Genomic DNA, 26,972 nt, shown 5'->3' on the forward strand with positions numbered 1-26,972 from the left:
TCGAGCCTGCCATATAGAAATTGTGCCTGACTTGTCCACTGACTCTTTTATTCAATGTTTTCTTCGCTTTACGTCTCGCCGCGGGCTGTATTGCCGATGCCTGTACTCAGATCAAGGAACGAACTTTAAAGGCTGCGATGCCGAGTTCAAAAGACTGATGCAGATGAGCGAGCTGAAGGACAACTGCAAATATTCGCCACCTGAGCTAACGGACGTTGATCGCAATCGCGTGTCTCAATGTATGGTACGCAGAGGAACTGATATCGAATGGCGTTTTAATACTCCTCAAAACCCTCACGCCGGAGGCGGCTGGGAGCGAGCCATCAAGAGCGTGAAATATGTCATGGCTGCTATTGTGCACAATGGGCTGACAGGACTACCAGCGCTAAAAACGCGAACTCCTAATGACTTTGAACTTTTAACTATTATGTGCGACATCGAAGCTACTCTAAACAGCAGACTGATTACCAGGGTCAGTTGTGACGTAGAGGACTGGCGAGTTTTAACACCATTGTCTATTTTAACTGGTAATCTACATCCTGACACACCTGTTCATGAATTTAACAAGTCCGATATGTAGCCTATCGCTGAACAGTTTTGGCAGCGATGGATCCAAATGTATCTGCCATGGCTACAAATTCGTCATCGATGGTAGGAAGTGAAAAAGAATGTGAAGAAAGGCGACCTTGTGCTACTGTTCAACCACGACACCGAAGGCCGCCGAGATTATCCTAAGGCCATCATAGAGGAAGTGTTTCCCGATAAGCATGGACGAGTGCGAAACGTCAAAGTGCGGCTGGCGGACGGACGCATCTTTGAGCGCGAAATAAGGAAAATTGTGCTGTTGGGAGGAATGTAAAATCGCTATGATATGTCGAGGGATCGTTCCGACGTAATGTTCTTGTCAAATATTTCATAATTTTGTAAATTTGTTCGTTGCATTGGTAACCCACCTCACAAATTTAGAGGGCAGTGTGTGAAATATTCGTACAACGTACTTCTTTTATTTATTAATGTCTGGCTTAGCTTTATTTGGGTAGACGATAGCTTGTGCTTTCTATCAATGGTTCAATTGTTAAAATCGAAGCAGAAACAAGCAACTTACAACTAATTTAATAAAGCCATATAGTGATCGAAGACCAAGGGAGACTTGTATACTTGCTTCGATTCGGAAATGCAACGAGTCATTCGGCGTTATTTGCTTGTGTTTGAAGCCCGGTTGCTCGCTTTGTGAAAAAGCTATCAACCTCAACTTTTGCTTGTAAATAGACAGAGATATGTTCTTTAAATTAGGGTTTATTAAATGCTGGTATCTTTGAAGGTATTTTTTTTATAAATGGTTAAACTTGGTCAAGTTCAACTCTTTACCTAGAAAATATTTTTAACTTTTAGGGTCTTAAAAAATTAAATTTCATTTGATTTTTACAGGTTATCTCATTTAATTTTTACAGGTTTTAAAAAACAATTTTTATTCATTTTGTTCAGGTTACTACAGGTTGCGCTGATCATCACACATGCATTTTGCTTCTTTGTGATGTCATAGATGTTGCCATCATGTTGCTTGGTTTCCATTGGGACAAATTGATTGAAACTTTGTCGTGGCCGATGGAGTTTGTCCTTAGTAATTCTGAAGTTTTTTTTTTTGCAGATTGGATTACGGTTATAATATTTAATATCTTTTCAGGAATTCAGGTTTAGAGGTTTTTTTGCAGATTAAATTACAGCTGTAATATTTAATATCTTCTCAGAAAGTACAGGTTTAGAGATTTTTTTTTGGCAGATTAAATTACAGTTGTAATATTTAATATCTTTTCAGAATTATCGATTTTTTACTGTTTGCATGTTTTTTCAGACCTTCTGATGATCCGTTAGGTGAAACAATTTGTAAAGGCTTCAGATAGTAATAACTATATTTGATTTAATTCGCTCTGCTTTGCCTTTTTGCTTGACATTGAGCACTTTTTGTAGTATTAATAGTTTTCATTGTTTTAATATTGCTCCTAGCACTGAGCCAGTTCAGCACTTTTTTTTGATGCTACCGGTACTATCCAGTTATTATGAATTTGGAAAAGATTAACTACGGTTATTCTTTAAAAAACATTGCTATTCCAACTAAGGATCGATATTTGAAGACGATGTTAATTAACCAGCAGGATGTTTCTCAGTCTGAGCATTTTAATAACTTTGGCTTTACGACTGAAAGAACACCTCCACAGCATGGTGCTTTGATACCATTTGAGAATGGTTTACACGAGATGGTTCGTAATATTAAGTTCAAACCTATTTACAATTCTTTTCAGAGAAAACTAACTAATGACATTAAGAACATTATTAACTCTCCGGATCTGTTGATATCAGCAGATAAAACTACTAACTTATACAAAGTTAAAACCCAGGATTATAAAAAATTGCTTAATGATAATGTATCGGCAAAATACAAAAAGGTGAATCCTGCTATCAGTGACACGATCAATACTGAGGCTAAAAAGATTGCCAAGGCGTTAAAGGTTGATGATCGGGTTGAAAAAGTATCAAGCAACCCACCGTTTATTACGCTAAAAGATCATAAACCTAACTTTACATCGAACCCTAAATGCAGGTTGATTAACCCTTCCAAGTCCCAGATTGGCCGTATAAGTAAACAATACTTGGACTCTATTAACGTAACCTATTTAGGTATTACGTAACGTAACCTATAACCTATTTAGGTACTTTGTAGTTCTTTACTTCAGTTGTCCAATGTTCAGCTTTTTATTTTTGGTTACAATAGTAGGCGCTCATTGCTTTCCTACAATCCCTCTTCCTGCATCAACCATACTTGCAATCGTTTCTTGTATTTTATTTATTAAGTCTGGACTGATTTAGTGAGTAGGGATAAAAAGCTGAATTTTTGTACACACTTATAATAATTCTTAATAGCGATTACACTGAAATCCGAATTTCAAACATAGCGCAGAGTTTACCAGGCATATTTCTAGCTTGCTTTACCGATACTGAAACCCAACATAAAGTCAAATGGTCTCCAGAAACAACGGCTCCCGGCAAGCGGCAAAAGGAGACAATCAGAGGTGAAGTGTCTTGGTAGTCAGGCAAGCCACGTCACGTAGAACACAGGAACAACGCAAATTCAACGTTTACAAAATTCATCACAATTTCACAATTATAATCAAGAGGTCAATTGACCCGCCGGAACACTGTGCAAAATTAAATATTCCTTGTTTACACAAAAAGAGTTGAACAATGCTTTGACCTTTGAAGGAGGTATTGGAACATAATTTCAGTTTAAGGGGATACTAAAGGAAAAACCTGACTTGGCGATTGTACACGTTCTTTGTGTTTAACATGCTACCATAAAACGATTTTCAATAAAATTTTGCCCCATAGCGGTCTGAGCAGCATTCCGCGCGTGCTTTTGTCAGAGCTTTCAAAATGGGAATGGGCGTGAGCAGCGAAGCGTGCCACTGTACAGTCTACGTCACAATCGACTAGCAATCAGCTGATGGAGCAATGGTTTTTACTGCGGGCAATTTAACTGTAGGCTATGTATGTATGTCAAAACATCAGATTTCAACATCAAAACATCAGACAGTTTGCTCAAAACATCAGATCTGATGTTAAAACATCAGATGTGGTAACGTGGCTTTTGTTATTGCTGTCGATAGTGACGTATTCTCGAGCAGTGTTTCCACTTTTTGGTAATTTTGAAAAAATAAATGAAACTTTGGGCCTTGCCAATGTCATTGCAAAAAATTTTTTTGATTGATTGATTGAATCTTTATCCTCGGACTGGGAAAGCTTCGAAATGTAGGCTACTCTTGAATGTTCAGTTTACACATTTTAATGCTTAATTCGCGTTTGAAAATTTCAATTTCATTTAGTATGCCTTTAAGAAAGGCTGCCAAAGAAAACAATATTGATAGAAACACTTTGAGCCGTTGCGTCAGAAAAGCAAGTCGTGAAAATTGCAATGCCATTGATAAACATTCTTTTGTTACAAAACATGCTAGTTGGTGCTTTTTATATATAGCCTACTTTTTATTGAATAACCAGTAACCTGATGTAGGCTCATGCTATGCAGATATTTGAATGTCGGTTTGGAATTGTTTGACGTGTTGTCTCAGTGTACATCCCCTCTAAACGACTTTATGCATCATTTTGTGATTCATTCATGACAGCAAACTCGAACACTCCGATAAAAATTTACGATGCCTGCAAAATGGCTGGGAAGGCATAATTAAACTCCTTTAGCATGAAAAACATTATTTCGAGATTTACAAAAACTGAAACATGCCCATTCAATTTCGACGTTTTTGCTGAAGATGATTCCCTTGCTTCAAATGTGACGAACATTCCTTTGGAGAATGACAAAGAGGCTGCATTTGATTTACTGGTAAATCATGGTTTACCGGTGAATGAAGAAAATATTAACCTTGGGGGCAGCTCATCTGGTCAATCTCAAGTAAATGTGGGGGCTAAAACAATGTGCGTTCAACCATTCTTTTGATTCAAGCTTTCTTCTCCAAATAAATCCTTTTCTAAGAGTGGCTTTAGGCACAAAGAGATCTGAGAGGAGGAAAGTCCGATCGTCAATCCTCACCTCTACACGTGAAAAGGAACGAGCCCAGCAGAGCGAAGCCTCCATGCGTAAAGTTCCAACCAAGCGCAAACCAAAGCTAAGTAAGCGAAGGCTGATTCGTCGTCGTTCTCCATCGTGTAGCAGCAGTGACGATAACGCGCTTCCATTAAATTTGAACTACGGTTCTGAATTAGCGGATGAGCTTCTACCACATGATGACACAACGACTTTCCCAAACCAGAGGGATGAAATTATTGAAGGTGGTTGCTATGGGCTAATGAAAGTGTAATCCAGTAAAGGGAGACGTAAGAGACAGATTTGGACAACTAGAATTTTTGTAGTCTTTCGAAAATTATAATTAGAGTAATTTAAGGTTTTAAGAATTAGACTAGGATTAGAATTAGAGCTACCCACGATTTCAAAAATTAGAGTAGAATTTAAACTAGATTAGAATTAGTTAGACGCAGTTGTCACATACCTTTTTTTGTTGGATAAAAACGCCAATGTGGCAACTCGGGATCAAAGTGTCATTCTACCATCACAGCTCCAAAACCACTTGTAAACATCATAATATACATTGTAACGTCAGTGAATTGATGAATTCATCGATTTTTTCATGACTTTGCTGCTCAATGGATGGAATGATACTTTGATCTTGATCGTTTTATTTCATTTTCTTTGTATAACGTTGATAAGTGCGCAGTATCCTTTCATTTACCAAAAATACTGTTAGACAAACTAAAATTTTTAGCAAAACTGGAGATTGGATAAGAACTACAATTAGAGCAAACAAGTTTTTACCGAATTAGATTAGAATTACAGACATTTCGCTCTAATTTATCGAATTGTAAGTTACAGCTAGAATTATTTAGTTGACCAAGTCTGGTAAAAGATTTGCTGGCCTGTTGCTGAATGGTTCCGATGCGGATGGAGATTTTGAGATTTCTTTTCTGAAGAGGATCGTCTAAATTAAAAATGCTTTTGTGTTTCCTGATACTGTATTGAGGATCTTGCGTCTGTGAAGCGCTCAGAAATTGTGTGCATTCTTCTTCTTCATTGTATGAGCTTTCTTCCGGACTATATGTTTGGGCATGAGGTCATCAGCCACTCGACAGTCTCGTCATCCAGGGCCTTCAGTCCAGGCGTTCCATGTGGTGGTTGATGGATTGGGCAGTCATGGTCTACTGTCTGGTATGTGGCACCACACTCGCATCCCGGTGAGGGAGCCAGGCCCCATCTGCACATGTCTGAACGAAAGCGACCGACGCCGGTTCGTAGGCGGTTAAGCCGGACCCACGCAAGTCTTGCGAGGAACATTCCCGAAGGGTGGGGATCGACGTCGGGTAGGAAATCATGGAGTCCGGAGGTGTCGTTTTGCCACTCCGTGTCCCAGTGTGGTTTGTCCTGTGTGCCGCACTTATTCCAAGATCTTCAACGTTGTTCAGAAGCTGTCGTGCGGCGGGCACAAATGGACGTCTTGATTTTAGTCGCTGCTGTTCTCCAGGTAGGCGCTGTGGAGGAGGTGGTTGGGGTCCAGCAAGCGACGAGCAAGGGAAATCATGGCTCCTTTACGGCGAAGCTCAGCAGGTTGGATGCCTGCAAGGATGGGAAGGCATTCCGTTGGAATGGGACGCAGGCATCCAGTCACAGTTCGTAGTGCTTCGTTGATGGCGGTGTCAATGTGGCGGGTGTGAGAGCTGCGGCACCACACTGGTGCGCAGTACTCGACCGTAAAACGGACGAGAGCCAAAGTAGCTGTGCGAAGGGTTGTTGCGTCAGCTCCCCAGCCGGAACCCGCCAGCCGCCTCAAAAGTGCAACGCGCGCAGATAGTTTTTTGCGCAGTAACTCCAGGTGTCGTCGGTGCGTGAGTGACCTGTCCAGGGTTACGCCGAGGTAGATGGGTTCGGCGCAGTAGGGGAGGCGCTCGTCATCGGTGGTAATGTTGATCTCACGTTTTGCTTTCTTGTTGTTTAGATGGAAGGCCGCCGACACTTGCTGAGCTGTCTTTGCCTTGCTGAGCTGTAGCTTCCATTTCTGGAGATATGTTAATGTAGTTGACATGTCCTGGCTTAGGTTCCTTTCCATTGACTGCCAATCTCCGGCTAGATGTAGGAGAGCCACTGCGTAAGCATACTTCCTGGAGATGGTGTCAGGCAGGTCATAGATGTAAGTGTTAAAGAAAAGGAGAGCCAGGACAGAGCCCTGTGGTACGCCGTTCCTGAGTCGACGTACTCTACTTCGTCGGCCGCTACCGGTGGAAACAGTAAAGCTGCGGTTTTGCACAAGTTCCATAATCATATGAACCATGTGCCTGCCAGGAAGAAGACGGAGTAGTTTGCAGGTAAGGCCGCTGTGCCATACAGTGTCGCAGGCATGCGTGAGATCGACAAGCACGGCGCCAGCCTTTTTTTTTACCGAGAAGCTTTCCTCGATGTCTTGGATCATCACTGTGACCTGGTCTACGGTTGATTTTCCGGGGCGAAAGCCGGCTTGTTCCCGAAGGCGCCGAGGGTCTATTATCGGTTCGACACGGGCGTAGATAAGTCTCTCGAGTATCTTGAAGGGGATACAGAGCAGAGAGATGGGGCGGTAGCTCTTCGGATCCCTTGGAGGCTTCTTCGGCTTTGGGACTGCAACCACTAGGGCTCTTCTCCAGATTCTTGGGATGCGCAGGTGACGCAAGCAGCAGCAAGAAAGGAAGTCTGTTAACCAGGACGTCATAGTGGGGGCAGCTTGGAGTATTAGTTCCGGGCATAAGTGGTCAAGGTCCGGGGATTTGCCTGGCTTTAGGTGCTGGAGGGTGAAGGCAAATTCCTCTGGGGTAAACTCACCAGAGATGTTGCCCTCGACAGGTGTTGGGACCTTCCAGAGGTCCGTCATTTCCTTGAGGACGGACTTGTCTGATTCACGGTCTCTCGTTCTGTGCACTCCATTTTTCACAAGTTGTGAGGCGATGGCATTTTCTGAAATGGGGCATTGGCGACGAGGGGCACGTGATCTGCAAGTGAGGTTGTTGAGTGTACTCCATGCTGTGCGGCTGGAGTGCGTGAAGTCGATTGAGTCAATGACTTCTGTCCAGCGCTCCTTCCTCTTTGAATCCAATCTTGCCAGCAGGGCTGTTGCTGAGTTGGAGGTGGCGGTGCCCTGGGGGGAACGGAGGAAGTCGCGGTAGAGCCTGTCGCATTCCACATCCCAGCAAGGTATGTAGCTTTTCCGTCGACCTTGCGGGATGGAGTCTTTTGCCGCAGATATGATTGCATCACAGAAGTCCTGGTAGGCTTCGTCCACTTTGATGGTGTGTGGGGATGGGAGGTACTGCGTAGTTCCGTTTGTCAGGAAGCTGTAGTATTCCCAATCGGCCTTTTTGAAGTTCCATTGCTTGACAGGCTTGCTCGGAATAGGTGTGGCGAGCAAGGAGGACGTGATAAGCGAGGGTCGATGTTGAGACCTTGGAAACTTCTCTAGCGCACGTCTGTCCGGCTGGCAATCATCGGGGTCATCACTTGCGAAAGCCAGGTCTGGGTTCGTGCCAGTTTTCCAACGACCGGAGAGGAAGCTCGGTGCGCCCTTAGGATCATAGGTATAAGAGGGCGAAGTTGTTGTTGGTTGCCCAAGCGGCCAGACTTTCTCCGTCGTTGTTGATGGAGTTGTAGCCCCAGTCAGTGTGGTGGCAGTTAAAGTCACTAGCGTAGAGGCTGGGGTGGGGGAACACTGGGATGGCTGTTGATGTTATCCGTGAAGGTGGGGGCTTGTAGACATTGACGATGTTGTAGCCTGCTACATCTACACAAAGCCACTCGATCTCCGATTGAGCTTGGGATTGATCAACCAAGGACCAGCTCAGCTGGTCATGGACAAACGTGGTGAGGTTATGTTTCCTGCTGCAGGTTGCGCCTGCGAGTGTGAAGTTGGTTAGTACCAACTTATCCACAGATGTACAGTGAGTCTCCTGGAGGAGGATGATGAGGGCTTGATGCTTGGTGGCTAGGTGCTCGATAATGCTGAGCTTGCGGACCGTGATGCCCTCGGTGTTCAGCTGCAGTACGGTGGGTTGTCGGTACTTTTTGACAGTGAGAGCACTGCCGTGCCCTGAAAAGGGCATTCCCCTACCCATCCTGCGCTGAACAGTCTCGTTAGCTCTTGTTTGACAAGCTTCGTTTCGCATACTTATTTTGTATAATTTCGTATGTTACTGACCGGGGGGACCACGTGAATGTGCTTGTCTTCCCTCCCTGTGCAGTCTTGACAAACCTACACAGGTAGCAGCTACAAAAAGGCTTTCTGGAGTTATGCGGTTTAACGAAGATTTATTCCGCTATGAGATATAATGATGCATTATGACTTTGTTTTGACAGTGCATAAATGAACACTTTTCTGATGCTAGACTTGAAATTTTATTTTTCGTATTGCTTTCATTGTGTCTTTAGTGCAAAATCAAAAACAAAACTTAAAACCTGAAATTATTATATGGTTTCCGACTCGATTGTAAGGGTGGGTCAATAGTCCCACAAGGATGGGTCATCGGTCCCACATATGTGGGACTAATGACCTACTGTTTTATTTTTTTTATAATTTTAGTTTTGGAGGATAAAATTTGGAGATATTCATTTGGTTTTTGGCATGTAGGTAGATGAGTTTGCTGACAACTTTTTTGCCGATTTTGGTGATTCTGCTAGTCAAACTTTGAGAAAGTGTGACCAAAGTGTGAAAAACGGGTCATTGGTCCCACGTCTCCCCACTGTAGACTACACTCTGGTTCTATTCTAAGTAGAACAGTCAGACGTCCCTATATATCTTTGTACATTGTTGAAAACAAATTCTTTGTAGATTTTATCTACATTTACTTCATCTAAATACACTTGATGGGCATGGCACATGACAATAGAATTGAGTCTTAAAGCAGTCGTTGTTCTTAGAAGCCATGTTTTTAAGCAGCGTAGCGAGCTAACCAGCACAACAACGTGTCGTTAGCACAGCGTTAGACCATCGGAAACGTTCCGTAGGGCCTACGTTGTTTTCCGACGTTGACGCGTAAGATATTTGGCCAGTGGGCTAACTTGGGAAATTGTCAGTCACAAAAATTGGTTGGCTTAACGTCGATCCTACAGTGGCGCACTGTTAGCCAACCCTTTCCCAACCGGCGACCAAACGCTTTCGTTGGTTCGACGTGGGATCCACGACGCAATTTACAACTATCTTCACTGTGGCGAAAAAAGGCTTGGCTAATCGTAGACCCAACGTTGTTGCACTGTTGGCCAACCTTTTGCCATCCTGACGACCAAGTGCTGTCGTTGGTTCGACGTGGGATCCACGACACAATTTACAACTATCTTCATTGTGGCAAAAAAGGGTTGTTTAATCGTAGAACTAACGTTGGTGCACTGTTGGCCAAACTACCACCAAACGCTTTCGTTGGGTCAACGTGGAATCAATGACGCAATTTACCATCATCCCCTTTGTGGCGAGAACGATTTGATTACTTGTGGGCCTAACTAAGAAGTGTGGAGACGCTCCGGGTGCACCCCTGGCGTCCTCATCACAACTATCAAAAACAGGCAAATGACATTTATCGGACATGTCTACTAGGGTGGCTCGTTTTTGAACTTTTTTTTAAATTCTTTCGGAGTAGTAGGGAAATGGTGCCAATGAGTGAAAAAACGCTCATGACAAAATTTGAGATTCGTAAAAAATTGTCTTCAGCCTCCTCATGGGGCCCAAAAATCAAAAAATGGGGTCAAAAACGCAATTTTTAAAAAAAATATTTTTCTTTGGGCAGATACAGTATTGTTTAGATATATCTAATTAACCTAAGAAAAAAAATTGGAGTCATTTGAACTATTCCTTCAGCTTCCTCACAGCTTCTAAAAATTTCGCATTTTTGTGGGTGGTTTCATGATACATAATTGCGTTAGACATTTTGCCAGCTATAAAACGTCATTGTATTTCTCTTTATAGACCTGCCCTGAGCTGTTGCATCATTTTTTAATAAAATTGGGTTAATTTGGTAGGAAAAAGTGACGTCTATTATTTGAATTTACGTCACTGACGAAGTTTGTAGTTATGTAACCACAAACAAAAATGCGAAATTTTCAGCAAAATGAAAATTTTCAGAAGCTGTGAGGAAGCTGAAGGAATATTTCAAATGACTTCAATTTTTTTAGGTTATTTAGATATATCTAAACCATGTTGTATCTACCCAAACTAAAAATATTTTTGAAAAAAATTGCGTTTTTGACCCCATTTTTCGAATTTTGGGCCCCATGAGGAGGCTGAAGACAATTTTTTATGAATCTCAAATTTTGTCATGATTGTTTTCTCACTCATTGGCACCATTTCCCCACTACCCCGAGAGAATTAAAAAAAAAAAGTTCAAAAACGAGCCACCCTAATGTCTACCGCAAACGCGGAATTGAAAACTCGGTAATGATGGGGCGACTTCCTGGTTAAAGGCACCAGGGGCGTCCACGTTTGGAAATCTTCAAAAATCTTTCAACATGGACAAACCAAAACTTTGAAAACCTAATAAGAACTATGGACAATCGATCGTTGTGGAGACTCACGGTAGCCGACGCCTTATTCAGGCATCGCCGATGATGATGGGCCTAGCGTTGGCCATCCATTTGCTAATCTACGACGAAACGCTCACGTTTTGCTCTGACAAGAGGTAGAGTAGACATTACGACCTCACCAAGCCGAAAAAGTCTCTTAACTTTGACCACATGGTGGCGTGTAGTTAACTGAACTGAACTGAACTCACTTCTTTCGAGTTAATCTGTGCTGATAATGATGACCATGAAGATGTGGGATCGAAGCCTCAATTCGCAGCAAACCTTATCACTCATCATACTAGCATTCCATTCGGTACAACATTGCTAACAAATGCATTCATACAAGCAAAAAGTAGGACAGATGGCAGTTAAGTCTGTTTTTATTTCTAACCATCACAGAAAAAATAAAAAAAACATGCTAAATATAACAGCAGTCTAGAAAAGGGCATAAGAGGCAAATTGAAATCAAATTTCCTGTCTTCCTCTTTTCAAATGCCCACCATCCCTATCTCTTGGGTAGCCTATTTCAGCCAGTCTGAAATAGCTGCATCGATATTTGAATTTGTTGCTGCAGATAAGTTGTGGGTACTTTGTACTCCATCTAAAAATAATAATGTCATTGGGATAAATTGCCAATAGCTGGTCCAAACCAATATCTCTAGTGGAAAAGATCGGTTGCTGAAGCCACATAACTAACTCTAACAAGCAATTTTTTCCTGTAAAGCAAGGAGCTAATCACACTGAAAAAAGTTCTGAAAGCATCTCCCATGGATAAACTCAGAGTTACATTGTTAACAACAGCCTGGAAAAGAGAATCAATCAATCAATCAATCAATCAATGTTTTATTTGTCAGTAACAGGAACATAGGTACATGTTTGAAATATGCAATATACACAGTACAAAAGTTATACAAAGTTGGAAAAGAGAATGAGAATTATTCTGCTACAAATAAACTGTGAAATCATTTCTTCAAAGTTTTTGCGAATTACTTCTGTTGCAAATTACAAAACTATAACACAAAATTATCATTTTTTTCGTCACTGTAATGAATACTTTTTTCATGTAACCTTGCATTAAATTAACTACAGAGGCTTTGTCTGTAGTTATTGTCATATTCTGTCTGTTTACTGGTGTATTATATATAAAAATACCATGCACTTCCACCATCATTCATTACTGACAACCGAATGTACCTCCGGGTTTCTTGCCATGATTGCCAAAAGATAATCTGGTAACCAGTCATAAGCATAACATAATAATCACATTTCAATACACTACATCCTTCCTTCTCGGTTGTTCTTTCTTTTTGATAACCGCTATGTATATGAGCTGCTATCCAACCTGTCTTCTTCCTAACTTTCGACTCAAGTTCCACATGTGTTGAGTGAAGATTGATGGTATATTGTTAACAAGAGACGGGTTCAATTGTGATGTGGAATAGTCACTTCACACTCTTATTACGTCCGTCCGTTAGATTCACACATCGTAAAAGAAAGACGGAACACGTTTGGAAAACACAAGTTAGAAAATTAGAGAAAGAATGACGAGAGATTGTCGCTCAAGCGTGACAGTGCATCGCAATGATGACGTCACGATTGCGCGACAATCTATGTCACAATACGGAGACAGATAACTTGGCCATAATTTCGTGAACATAGCAGCCTCCAAGATGAATATTACAATATCCATCTTCCAGAAGATTATTTTTACCTATACGAAATTACTCAACATTGGCCATACCTAACACACATTAAACATAATTGCAATGTCGCATAATATTGTCGTATAAATAACATACATACGACACAGTCATGTAGATGAACCTGTAGTCCCGCACTGCTGTCTGAAGGTATTTAAAACGGACCATGCTCACACGACATTACAGTACTAACACACAATACACCTAAAGTTATACAAAAACAAAGTTGTCATATGAAGATACTAAATTAAATGTGAAAGAATGAATAAGATGCTCAGCTTAAGTCACAGGTATCCCAAGCAAATTTGCTGTAAGCGATATTGGCGTAACTCAAAGTGACAATATGTACTTGATAAATACATACGGTTCCAGCCAGACTGTATCTATTTAATTTGTAAACAGCCAACATAAGCATCATACATCACACAAGTCATAAACAATTAAACATTAATAATAACGTGAACACATTTTCTATGAGTGATGTCCCTTAACGTCCATCTGGGGGGCCGAACCAACTGGAGCGAGCACAGCAGTGCGTGTCCGCGCGCCCTCCACCGGAGCAACGCAAGAAATATCACGAAGCACGGTTTCAACGTGCGACTTCTTTGTGTTAGTGTCCCATGTTACCACAGCCACCCTCACCCTTCTCACAAACTCTTTACTCTTTCGATGCTGCGGTAAAATTTCAACCACTCTGCCGACTCGGTAGTCCCCTCGTTTGGGTCGGTCGTTCATATCCCATACGAGGACCAAGTCTCCGGGTTCTAAATTGCGACAGATGTCTCTCCATTTTCTTCGACCCCGCAACTTAGGTAGGTAAAAATCTGTCCAGTGACCCCAAAACTTATCAGGGAGTGACATGCTACGCCGCGAATCTGCCAACGTGGCCTCTTTTAACTCCTGCCTTAATTCATCCGCAATGCAGTCGCGCGTCAAATTTTCACGTTTTAACCAGTTCACGTTCTCAAGATCATCGCGAACCTGCACTTTCCTGACTGTGATACGACTGTCCGAACAGAGAGAAGACCGCCCTCCACCGGCTGGCCATCCCAACGGTGTATTGATCGCGTGCGGCTCATACTACGTTTTACCAACTCGCTCTTCAAGCACAGTTAACAAGAATGGACAGTCATCGCCTATCAAAATGTCCACAGTCTGACGATTTTCTAATTCAAACACACTAATGTCATCAAAATGTCTGTAACCACTCAATTCTTGCTTATGGGGCAAGGTTTCAATGTCATCGCTCCATGGCGTCGAACAAACAACATTATCTATGTTAAAACTCTCACCAGTCGACAACGATTTTACCATAAATTTGACCAAACCAGTATCAACTTTCGCATCACCGTTCAAGGTTTTCATGGTAGAGGAAATGTTTTCATAGGGCTGTAACCCCAACTCTGCACACAAAGATTTTGATACCAGCGTTATCTGGGATCCATAATCAAGCTGACAGTACACCAACTTTTCTAAGCCAGTTGCCGGGTTTATGACCTTCACAGCAACTGTTCGGTTTAAAACTTTACAAGGTGTCACTTTCACATTTCTCAAAGAGACTGATTTTTCTCTACCTTGAACTCCAGTTTTATTAACCGCAGACTTGTCAACTTTGTCCACAGCGGACTCGCGTATCTTCTTTGGAACTGGTTTGTTTTCTGGCCTATCATTAACGACCCATTCATGCAACATAGCGAAATGCTTCGGCGTTTTATAGTTAGCATCCTGACACTGATCACAGTTCATGGCACAGCGACAATCTCTAGCCCGTTGCTTTCCTCCACAATTATAACAGAGCCAATGTTTGTAGAAAAACTCTTCACGCTTTGCCACAGTCATACCTTGCAAACGATGACATACCTCCAAACCATGATCCACATTCACACCAAACGAAAGGCAACACTCACACAACGAGACACTCGTTTTTGACGTTGCGGAATTTATATTACCATAGCCGTCAACCTTGGCCGCCGTATGTTTCACTTGAAATGCACCCGCGTCCCTTTTACTCTCCGACTTACCAAAAGAATGGTTATTGCTCGACTTATGGTCCTCACTCATTAACCAAACGCCAAAGTCGGTTGATTTCGCATTTTCTTCCGCAATAACAAACTGCAACAAACTATCAAAGGAAGGGTCCGCCGTACAACCAAATTTATCACCTAAAAAAATCAATGAAGCGTTGACACACATAAACGGGCAAACGTTTAGCTAGATCACAGACAAATTTCCCTTCAAGGTAGTCCAACCGCTTGTATGCTGCCGCATATATTTGGCAATCCAGTAATTCTGCCCGAAACTTGCGCCAACCAGTAATGTCAGCCCCCGACACACGCGGCCCAAATCGGATACTTTTAACACAAGCCTCAGAATTAAAACCGCCGCAAACAGAAAATCTTAAAGACAAACGCTCCAATGCCATATTAGCACGCATTGCTTCGTTGTAACCTGGGGTGCTACTGATCACCAAGCTTATGTCTTGAGCAGCAGTTTTAATACATGCTGCTCTAATCAAGCTCAGTCTCATATCCTCAAATGGGCATTTTTCTAACAAAGCATTTATCTCGTTTTTAAAAACAATAAAGGGCATAGAAAACCCGTCATATTTTATGAGCGAGGCCATGTCAAGATAGTCCTTCCTTGACGCCTCTTCGCACGCTCGTCGTAGGCTAGGAGCGGTTGCTGTTCTCTCCTTGCCATCACGTCACTTTCATGCAGGGGTAAGCCATAATACCCATCATGGACTGCACTACCCTTAGGGATATACCTAGTAGTATCAGTAAATCCTGGCGGAGGTCTAATAGGTCTCTCATAGACAAGTACATTTAAGCTAGGGGCCATTAACTTGTCTGCTTTGTTAGCAGCCTCCATATGGGCACAGAATTTAGACAACACTGAGTGAGGGGCTTTTTTTGGTTTCTCGCTTTCCTTGAGATGGGGACCATTTTTCACCTGGGCGCTCGTCTTGGAATCCCGCGTGCGATAACTCCTCAAGCTATGTGTCTTCTCTGTATAGCATTCCGACATGGCCATCTGCTACTGCAAGCTTGTACTTACTTGTAGCTCCCTACGCTCTCTGGCCAGCTTACGCTCTTCTCGGGCTTCCTGTTCCCGGGCCTCCTTAAGCTCTCTGGTCAGCTTACGCTCTTCTCGGGCTTCCTTAAGCTCTTCTCGGGCTTCCTGTTCTCGGGCCTCTTTCAATTTCCTTGTCTCTCGCGCCTCATCTAAGCGGTTCTCAATTTGAATCTGTTCTAATTGAGTTTCCAGATCAATCTGAGCTAGAATATGCGCAGACCTTCTGCTTTTCCCTGCAGATGAGGGAGGGAACCCAATGGTTATGTTTGGCAGGGAAGCTGAATTTACTGGGGGCGAGTCTGTTAGCTCCTCCCATCGTTCTTTACATCTCTTCACCAACATTTCAAACTCGAAGGCGACTCGAGGTTCGGAGTCCTTTTTCTGCGTAATGGCACAAAAGTCTCTAACCCTCCAATCTAGAGCCTTGACATGCTGTGATTCAAATTCCATGACTTCGTCTCTGCTTCTTAGTTCCCCAAGCTGTCTCGTGGCCGCACTGATGTCACTAAGTAGCTGACGCCTTCGTTGACGGGCTTCCCTGTCATTCTGTAGCCCTAACACTTCCTGGTGAACCTCCTCTCTACCGACCTCTGAGGGCAGTTGTGATTGTACTACTGGTCCACTCACCAAAAGCCGCGCTACGGTGGCCCCACTCTCCACGACAGATCCACCTCGCCCCACCAAAGAGCGGCGGACCGGCTCCTGTACACTCCCCAGCCCGCACGAGACCCACAGACAGTCCTCAAGGGAAGCGGCACTCATAGTTATTTCAGTAACTTATTAAATGGAATATGTACAGTAATCAACAAATTATCATTTACTACTAAATTGCAGTAGGCTACACAAATTTGCTATAAAAGCTCGATAACATACACAATCAAATAAGTAGCACACTGACCAGAGGCATGAAATAGTCCTCGCACCACTGCCCTTACAAGAAGCGTCGCACTCTTTGTCCACGTGATCCAGTTTCAAAATGGCGTCGCGCGCTTCGTCTTGTGGTCGGTAGAATAACACAGTTTCTTGCTCTCCTCGGACAGTTCGATCGTCGACGGATTGTTGGTCTGGTGACCGTTCCCCAGCCGCTTCAGGCAGTATAAAGTAACCGTGCTTATACTGCCCCACAGTAGAATTAGTGACTTCTCTAGCAGGAGATCTGGTTTCGCTTTTTCGATTGCTGTTCTTTGGCCGCTTCGGTTGGCCAGCAATATGCGTTTTACAACACCAGCAAAAAACAATTCTTGTAGCTTCACGATTGAAGTGACCAGCGTAACACAATTGAAGATGGGTACGGTAACTACAGACTCACGATTGAAGTGACATCCCGTTGAACACAATTGAAGATGTTCTTTCTTTTTGATAACCGCTATGTATATGAGCTGCTATCCAACCTGTCTTCTTCCTAACTTTCGACTCAAGTTCCACATGTGTTGAGTGAAGATTGATGGTATATTGTTAACAAGAGACGGGTTCAATTGTGATGTGGAATAGTCACTTCACACTCTTATTACGTCCGTCCGTTAGATTCACACATCGTAAAAGAAAGACGCAACACGTTTGAAAAACACAAGTTAGAAAATTAGAGAAAGAATGACGAGAGATTGTCGCTCAAGCGTGACAGTGCATCGCAATGATGACGTCACGATTGCGCGACAATCTATGTCACAATACGGAGACAGATAACTTGGCCATAATTTCGTGAACATCGGTTTAAAACGTAGTTTTTAAAGGCATTACTTCTTTTGATAAAAACCAATTTTACATTAAACGATCATAACAGGTGATGAAAACCATGAACACTTGAACTAAAAGACGCATCATCATTAGGTTTCGATTACGTAATCATTATTCATGCAATCTATGGTATACACAGATTAACTTACAAGTAACAACATTTACTGTCAAAAGCAATATAGCCATACACCAAAGATCATGATTAACACGTTTGCTTCCACTTTTTACACTTTAAACTTGAAATTGTAGTGGCGAACAATTAAATAGATTACCACTCAATTGACATGACAATTAAACAAATAGACATGCGTTCCAGAGCTAGTCTTTATAACGAAAGAACAAAAGGAATCATAGGTATACAAGTCTGCATTCTTAATAGTCACTTCAGGTTACATAACCATTAAAGCGGGCAGGTTTACTGACATTACGTGTCGGACGAGTACGTACAGGTATTGAGGACTCATTCGATTCAGCGTTCACGGTTATGTCCGCAGGAGGTGAGTTTACATTTTCTTCACTGGTGTACAATTTCTTAAAAAACGATGAATTTCGTGTCAATTGAACTCCTTCATTGTTTTGTACTGTCACTTCCCCCCTTTCCTTCCTAACTACCTGTTTGGTAGCGCTATCAAAATTTGCATAAAGTTTATTTGATTTTTGACTTTTAACCAAAACTTCATCTCCAACCCGAATATCTGAGTCGACAGCACGTCGCTTAAAGTCAGTATATAGTTTACCGTCTATTTTACCCTTTTCTCGATCTTTGCTATGTTGACGTGTATTGTTTTGATATGATGGTCAGAAATAAAAACAACTGAACTGAACTGAATGTTCGATTTTGTCGTTCCACCTCACCGTTTGCTTGAGGCTATAATGGTGTTGTTTTGCGGTGTATTACTCCATGTTCTTCTAGAAAATTCTCAAAATCATTTGATACAAATTGTGGACCATTATCAGTTCGCAATGAGTAAGGTACTCCAAACCTTAAAAACATAGGCAGAATCGCTTGAATCAATTTTTCGATTGTGATTGATTTCAAGATTGCAATTTCGTAAAAACGACTAAAGTAATCTACCACTACCAAAATGTTCTCACCACTTGGTAATAGATCAAGAATATCTGCCGCACAATCTTGCCAAGGCCCACTTGGTGGCAATACCTGAGCAATTGGGACTGGTCTGCAAAAGTCGCTGGTGACTTAACATCCGTGACAAAGTTTACACATCTTTTCTGCGTCAGCATCGATCTTTGGCCACCACACCTTTGTGCGTAATCGATTCTTTGTCTTGACAATGCCTTGTGACCCTCGTGTGCCAAATTGAGCACCTTTTCACGCAATGTAGCAGGTATAACGAGTCTTGTCCCTCTGAGCAACAAGTTTCCATATGTACACAGTTCATTTTTTACATGCAAAAAGCTTGTGTCTGAACACTTGGACCAATTTCCTGAATGAATCCCTAATTTCTGACAACTGTGGATCAGCAGCTGATTCTTGTTCAAGTTCTTTTGTAGATAAAGCGACTGGCATACTTTGAAGAACAATAGATCTCACATAATCATAAGGTTCTTTCAAATCTTTGCTTTCTTCATAGGACTCTTTATTTAGCCTTGACAATGCATCAGCAATGTTAGTTTTCCCTGGACGATAGATAACACTAAAATCAAACGATTGTAAACGCAATACCCAGCGTTCTATTCTTGCTGATGGTCTTGATTTCTTCGTGTAAATGTATTGCAGTGGCTTATGATCTGTTTTAAGTTCAAAATGTCTTCCAAATACATACAAATTGAATTTTTCACAAGATGAAACCAACCCTAGAGCTTTTTTTCCGTTTGGCTGTACTTCTTTTCCACATCAGACAAACTTCGAGATGCATAAGAAATGACTCTCCACACTCCATCTTGTAACTGAGTCAACACAGCACCTAGAGCAACTGGAGAAGCATCTGTCACAATTCTTGTCTTACAATCAGTTCGATAATATGCCAATGTAGGGGAAGGTCGGGTTAGTTGAGCCACTTTTTGCATTTTTTTTATATGAGTTGCTTTCATTTCTTCATTCACAGTGCTTTACATCCTACGTATATTAAACAATATCTGTAGGAAGTATTATAAGTATATTATATTTTAAGCCTTATCGAACGACAGCAACCGGGTCCACAGGTTTTTAAAAACTAATAGTCAAATGGCTCAACTAACACCACGGTGAGGGTTAGTTGAGCCGCATTTATTATTTTTGAAAACACATATTTAACTATGTTTCTTTGCCAAGCCTTAGTTTGTATTTAAAGTAATAATATCAATATATGAAAACAAGTTAACAATTGTTCCAAGAGTCGCTCGTAACTCAATGTACACATCAAATAATGAAGGTGTTGCTACGGCATCCAAATAACACCATTTCATTAAAGCATGACCAAGTTGATGTGCCTTTGTTGAGTTTTATGTAGTTCAAAGAGATTTATTGGACCGTAAACAGACTTATCCAACGGCTGCAATCTATGTAAGGTGTGTGGAGGTATCGTAAGCATTATAACGCCCTTTTTAAACTGGCTCAACTAACACCGAAGGCAGTGGCTCAACTAACACCTCAACTATACCGCCATGAAAATGTTAAAACTACAGAAAAACTTCATGGCACACTATGCCGCTTTTTATTCAGAACGTAGCTTGTTTGGTAAGCTACCAAACAAATTAAATGAAACTGTCTCAGTAACTAAGTATAAAAAAATATTATTGGACATACCTATATTTTCAAAATCTACTTTCCAAGGTCAAAACACAACTTTTAACTTCAGCACCACATATAATATCAATCGTCAACTCAAACCAGACTGGAGACCACGCGATGAGAAACTTTAAGATCACGTGATGATAAAATGTGGTTACCTCACTACATTTAAGAATTAAAAGGGGTGGATCAAATAACCCAGTGGCTCAACTAACCCAACCTTCCCCTATCAGCCTTTGTGATCACTGTTTTTAATTTCAAAAATACGTCTTGGTGTGCTTTATGCCATTCAAACTTGCAGTCTTTTTGGTCAAGTCTAGTAGGCTATAAGGCTTGCAATGGTTTCTAAATTTGGGATAAACTGAACAAGACCCATGAACGATCTGACTTCACTAGCTGAAGTTGGAGGTTGTGCTTTTTGAATAGCTGCAATTTTCTCTGCACTGGGACCTACCCCTTGTTGGTGCAAGTCATGTCCAAAAAATGTAAGCTTTGACATTTTAAACTGACATTTTGTTTTATTCAAAGTCAATCCAGATTTTAACAACTTTTCCAGTACCACATGTAATCGACTGTCATGTTCTGTCCTGTCTTTTCCATAGTTAGCAACACCATCGCAGTTATTCAATAAATTCCAAAGAATTTTCTGATATTTTTCAGGAGCAGAACTCAGTCCAAACATTAGCCTTTTATATCTGTATAGTCCTCGATGTGTAACAAATGTTGTAATATGGGGGCTTGTTTCATCCAACCTTATCTGATGAAAACTCCATTTTAAATCCAACTTACTGAAAACAGTACTACCATTGAGTTGGTAGGCACTTTTACGTATTACACTGCCCGAAAAGGTAACCGCAACCATGCGTATCGTATATGACATTACTGGTGTTTTAGTCACAACTTTTTTCATGAACTCCATTGTTTGCAGTCACTACGATTCTTCTTGCACTCAGTTCAGTTGAAGAAAAAATAGTATTAGCAGAGGGTGGGAATCGAACCCATGCAATCAAAATTACTACTCCTCTGCCCTAACCATTAGGCAACGTTGGTTGTGGCGATGCATTTAGTTAAATTTCTTTGTAATAAAATCTTTCGATAAAGACGACCAGTTAATCACGTGTTGATTCATGTCACGCATGATAGCTCTACCAACATCAGCGATGTCGCATGTCACGCATGGTTGCGGTTACCTTTTCGGGCAGTGTAATATGTAAAAGTGCCTACCCATTGAGTTGATACAACAGTTTTTCAACAGTGTTACGAACAATTTTCAAATCAAACGTCACATAAAACCGTTCAGGTCTACTAAATCTTGGCGTCTGACGTAATGGATTATTGCTAGAAATTACCAAAAATTGCATCACTGGTCACACATGTTGAAACATTACGTCATCGTTAAATCTTGAATTACGAGATATGGTGTAAGCCAAAGCCAACAGGTGTTGGAATAGCTTCATAATGCCTTTCATTATTATGTCACAGAAACTGCTTACGTGCGTTTGAAATACTGCAATCTATTCTCGTCATTTTGAAATAATTGTTTTAAAGCATATTTAACTGTTTTGCTTAGTGCTTGCCAGCTGGACGAAATTTCCGTTTTTATCTCAGTAATTTGTATTGTAGTGACAAGTTTTTAGTGGCGTACGGTGTTGCGTCGCAATTTCGACAGCCTTGGGGCTATTTTTACAGAAATACAATTTTTGAATAGACGTTTTCAGAAGAGTGTTTCTTTTCGGTCATTGCATACAGACGAACGGATCCGAGAATCTTATGTTACAATTTTCCCACGAAGAGATTATGGTTTACCGTTGTGACCATAAATAATAAAGACGATTTTTTGGCTAGTGATTGTACGGAAGCACAAGCAAGACATAAATAATAAAGACGTGGTTTGTTGGTTGGTAGGCTACAGAAGCACAGAATAATAAAGACGTGTTGTTGTCAGTTGGTAGGTAGGCCTACTGAAGAACTTCAAGCTGAAAATTAAAGGCGTTTCTTTGTTGGTTATCAAGAAAAACAACATTGACATTCATTGGCAAGAAAAAGATTAAAGACAATCGATCTGTGCTTGAACATTCAAGTGGACGAATCCAAGCAAGTTTTGTGGAACTTTAGGACTTCATATACCCCTAAAACTACGGCATTGTGCAATTAAATTCGTTTTGTATTTTTACGGTCTTTGCAGTTAAGTTTTTTATGACTTAATATTTTGTGTGTTTGTGTAACTTAACTTTTTTAAATGTTAAAATTTAATCCCAACATTTAATATGTCTACACTCGGTGGCGACAAGGACTCGACCGCCGTCGACTCGACTGAGTTTAAGCCTGATGATGTTCTTTGCAGTCGGGCAGGCCATTCTGAGGAGGGACCCAGTAACGATGAGGCTAAGTCAGTTCGAGAGGCCCGGCATCTTAGAAGGGATATTTTGACTCAAATTGGGGAACTTTCTGTAGCCCTAGGTTCTTTGAATGATAAGCAAGAGCTGTTAATTTTTCGATCTAACTGATCTACTTTAGAAGAGGAATTACGACATTTCCATGCTCTTTTGAGTAAAATTTTTAACTCTGCAATTTTGGCAGAACTTCGTGATGGGATAGATCCCGAATTTAACTTGTTAAAAAATAACTTCGAACAAAAATTAAGTGAGTTCTCAGATATGTTGGATGCTGACATACATCCTGAGGATAGCGCCTCTAATGTAAACACTAGAATGTCTAAGAGTTCGTCTCGGATAGTTACACAAATTAACCTACAGCTAAGACGATAGGAACTCCAGATACAAGCCGAGGCCGAAGCGAGAGCTGCTGAGGCCGCCGCGAAAGCTGAGGCCATACGAGTTGAGGCTGCCGTGAGAGCTGAGGCCGAAGCGAGAGCTGCTGAGGCTGCCGCGAGAGCTGAGGCCATACGAGCTGAGGCTGCCGTGAGAGCTGAGGCCGAAGCGAGAGCTGCTGAGGCTAAAGCGAGAGCTGAGGCCATTCGAGCTGAGGCTGCTGCGAGAGCTGAGGCCGAAGCGAGAGCTGCTGAAGCCGCCGCGAGAGCTGCTGAAGCCGCCGCGAGAGCTGCTGAGTTTGCACTCAAAGACGCCCAGTTGAGGGCTGAACAACGTAAGGAGGTAGCTTTAGCTGAATATCGATCGGAGGTGGGCTCCTGGCGTAGCTCTATGAAGGGATCTTGTTTGTTTGTTTGTTTGTTTATCTTTAAACAGACATAACTCAGCAACAACACTACATTTAACATTATAAAAACAAAAAACAAAAAGCGAACGTTTTCGGCTAGTCATATAGCCCTTTTCAAGCCTATAAGAAAATACATTATTAAAAGAAATGCTAAAGAATCATATAGTATCACAGCAAAAATATGGTCAAAGCTAAACATTTGAGAAACTGCCTCGCTCACACAAAATGATAACTGAAAATTACACAGCACAACGGGTCAAGTATTTCAGAGGTAAAATTAATTGATTGTTCAGACAAGGACTCAGGCAGATTACGCAAGAAAGACAGAAGCACAAGAGATAGTGGCACAAAACAAAGTAAATGCGAGAAACACAAGACGTGATAATTCAATCAAAAAACTGCTAAAAGGTAAGAAGCTCCGCAAGCAAATAATTGCCTGTTGAGCCCTGGGTTTAAAGATTTGATGATCAATGCCTCGTGAATCTTGGTGTCGAATTCGGACAAACACTTACGAACAATTTTGAAAGACTGCAAAGACGGTTTATTGTTAGAGCACGATTGGCAGTTTCTAATATGGTCTTTAATTGCACTGTTTTTATTAAAATTAGCCAAATTCAAATGCTCTCCCACTCTCGTCACCAAATGTCGCGTGGTCATACCAATGTATGACGATCTCGCATCATGCGAGCTGATCATGATGATCATCATGAGTTGATTTCTCAACACCATTGGCTCTTTGCACAACGAGGGGAGGTCATCTTGACATTTTTGACACGATAAAATTACGGTTTCAATGTCATGGTCTATGCCGAGCCAATAAACGGCCAAACGAGCGAGTTCCCTGGTACGGGTATCGCCTTGGTGAGATTCGTCTAAATTAGCAAGTATTTCACTTCTAAGTTTTTTCGGGATGACTAATCGACCACCATACACAATAAAGTCATTGTCAACTGATAATTCATGTCGTATCTTCCAAAAGGGTTTTAGCGTATTAGACAATTAAGATTTATAATTGGGGAATCCATCAACGATGATCTGCTTTAGTTGGCGATAACATTGATTGCCTGGTGCCACTTCTTTGAGATTGACAAGCCTTAAATTTAAATCTATGCAAGTGTTGAGTTCTGCAAACCTGTGCATAGATTGGATACTGTTAGTAGTCTTATAAGTATGTTTGGAGTTGTAAATGTAGTGACGCTAACTAGTGACGCTAGATTGTGAGCACATTTTTCGGCCGATTTGAGCAGGTGGTTAATTTAAATCAGAAAGTTTCCTTGAATGTAGTGCGGCTAGATTGTGAGCACATTTTTTGTCTGATATCAAAGACAACTCATTTTTCGGCTGATGACGCTATATCAAAGACAACTCATTTTTCGGCTGATGACGCTATATCAAAGTGAACGCATTTTTCGGCCGATTTGAGCAGGCGGTTAATTTAAACCAGAAAGTTTCCTTGAATGTTGTGACGCTAGATTATGAGCACATTTTTCGACCGATTTGAGCAGGCAATAACGGTTGATTTGAACCAGGAAGTTTCAAAAAGGAAGCATTCAAGACAGCTCATTTTTCTACCGATTTGCTAAGCATTGAGGGTTAACGCTATATCAAAGTAAACGCATTTTTCTGCCGGTTTGAGCGGGCAATAACGGTTGATTTGAACCAGGAAGTTGCAAAAGGAAGAGTTCTATAAAAAGCGAGTAGATTTCATGCCGGCTGTATGGGTGCCTTGAAAGATGTGAAGTTGATGCAAAATTGTATGAAGTTGATGCGAAATTATGGAATCGAACTCATTGAACAGGTGAGTGTTTTTTTTGCTTTTTCTTTATTCGAATTCCCCAAGTAGCAAAGATTGGCGTCTAGACAGCTACATGCTAGCGAAGTTATTGGCGACGCGCCAGCGATAATCGCCAGCTAGCCGCCACCGATCTGCTCATCGTTTAACCGGCGTAACGCTGGCGAAAATCGACAATAAAGTTGGCGGCGCGTAAACGCCCCGAACACGAAAGTCGCTCAAGTCAGTTAACGGCGCGCTGTCTGTACGTCAACGAATTTCGCTAAACTTACTGGCACGTTTTTCCGGCTGCGCGCGCTGTCGCTTGGCTGACGAATGCCGCCCTGCTGAAGCCCTTTTTTTCGGCTACCATCAGCAGCTGTTGTTTTGCGAAATTATCAAAACAAAACACTAAAACTTTTGGAAGCATTTTCTGTATTAATTGTCTTTTTGTGATTAAAGCCAGACGCAATTCAAGAATGTAAAACAACGAAAACAATGAAGATTTTTAATACACAGTCTTCCCACAGCTCCATTTTCGTAATAGCTAAAAATTATTTCAGTAATTAATGAATGGCGGTTTTTATGATCATTTGTAATACAAATAACAAAACAATTTACAAGTCCAAGCCATATGAGAGCAAAGCTAGACTATAAACATGAGGTTATTTAATAAAAGCCCAACAGCTGTTAAGTGAATTTTGACAGTTATCGAGCAAACAATAATTTTTAAGGAAGAAATTCTATTAAAAAAAACTTTTTGGTTTTCGAAACTATAATGGGTGTGAGTGTGATTCAAATTTTTGCTTGCATGATTTACCCTAGGGTAAGGGTAAGGAAAATTTACTCCCGATTAGAAACGAATTGTGTACTACTTACTACAGTATCATAACTATAGTTATATAACTATAACTATATATAGTTATATTTAGTTATTTTCCGTTATATATAACTATATATAGTAATATATAACTGTAAAGTTATACAACTAGTTTCGAAAACCAACAAATTTAATAGAATTTCTTCCTTAAAAATTATTGTTTGCGCGAAAACTGTCAAAATTCACTTAACAGCTGTGGGGCTTTTACAAACAAGCAATAAGCAATAAGCATATATGGTAGGTATTCCAATACGTCAAAATCACAGCACTGGAAGAAAATACACAGCAACATCAAGAACACTATTGCTTCCACTGTACTCTATGATGTAATAAAGATTAATACATAGCCAGCAGAGAAATCCAAATTAATGAGTTTTTTGTGCTATCTGGCTTTGATGGTTGTCACCACGGCAACCACAATTATAGGGAAAGGCCGCCTGAACGACGACCACAACGCATTTTCGTTTGCACATTTGTTGTGGAGGTCATGCTGGCAACCTTCAAAGCCAGATAACACACAATTCAAACCCTCACAACATAAAATTCAAAGAAAATGAAGGGGTGTGCCAGCAAACATCTATAGGATTGGCCCGTGATACTAGAGAAGGATCCACAGAGGATACAAACTGATATGAATGAATTAACAAGTGAAATAACATAGCCTACCATTGCATGAAAAAAACGTAAACCCACGTAGGATATATGCAGTATGTCACGATTTCTTTCTATCTCTTACCAGGAAAAAGACTTGGAAAGATTCAATGACGTAGTTTAATGGG

Source organism: Aplidium turbinatum, chromosome 3, assembly GCF_918807975.1.
Source record: "Aplidium turbinatum chromosome 3, kaAplTurb1.1, whole genome shotgun sequence".
Taxonomy (NCBI): Eukaryota; Metazoa; Chordata; class Ascidiacea; order Aplousobranchia; family Polyclinidae; genus Aplidium; species Aplidium turbinatum.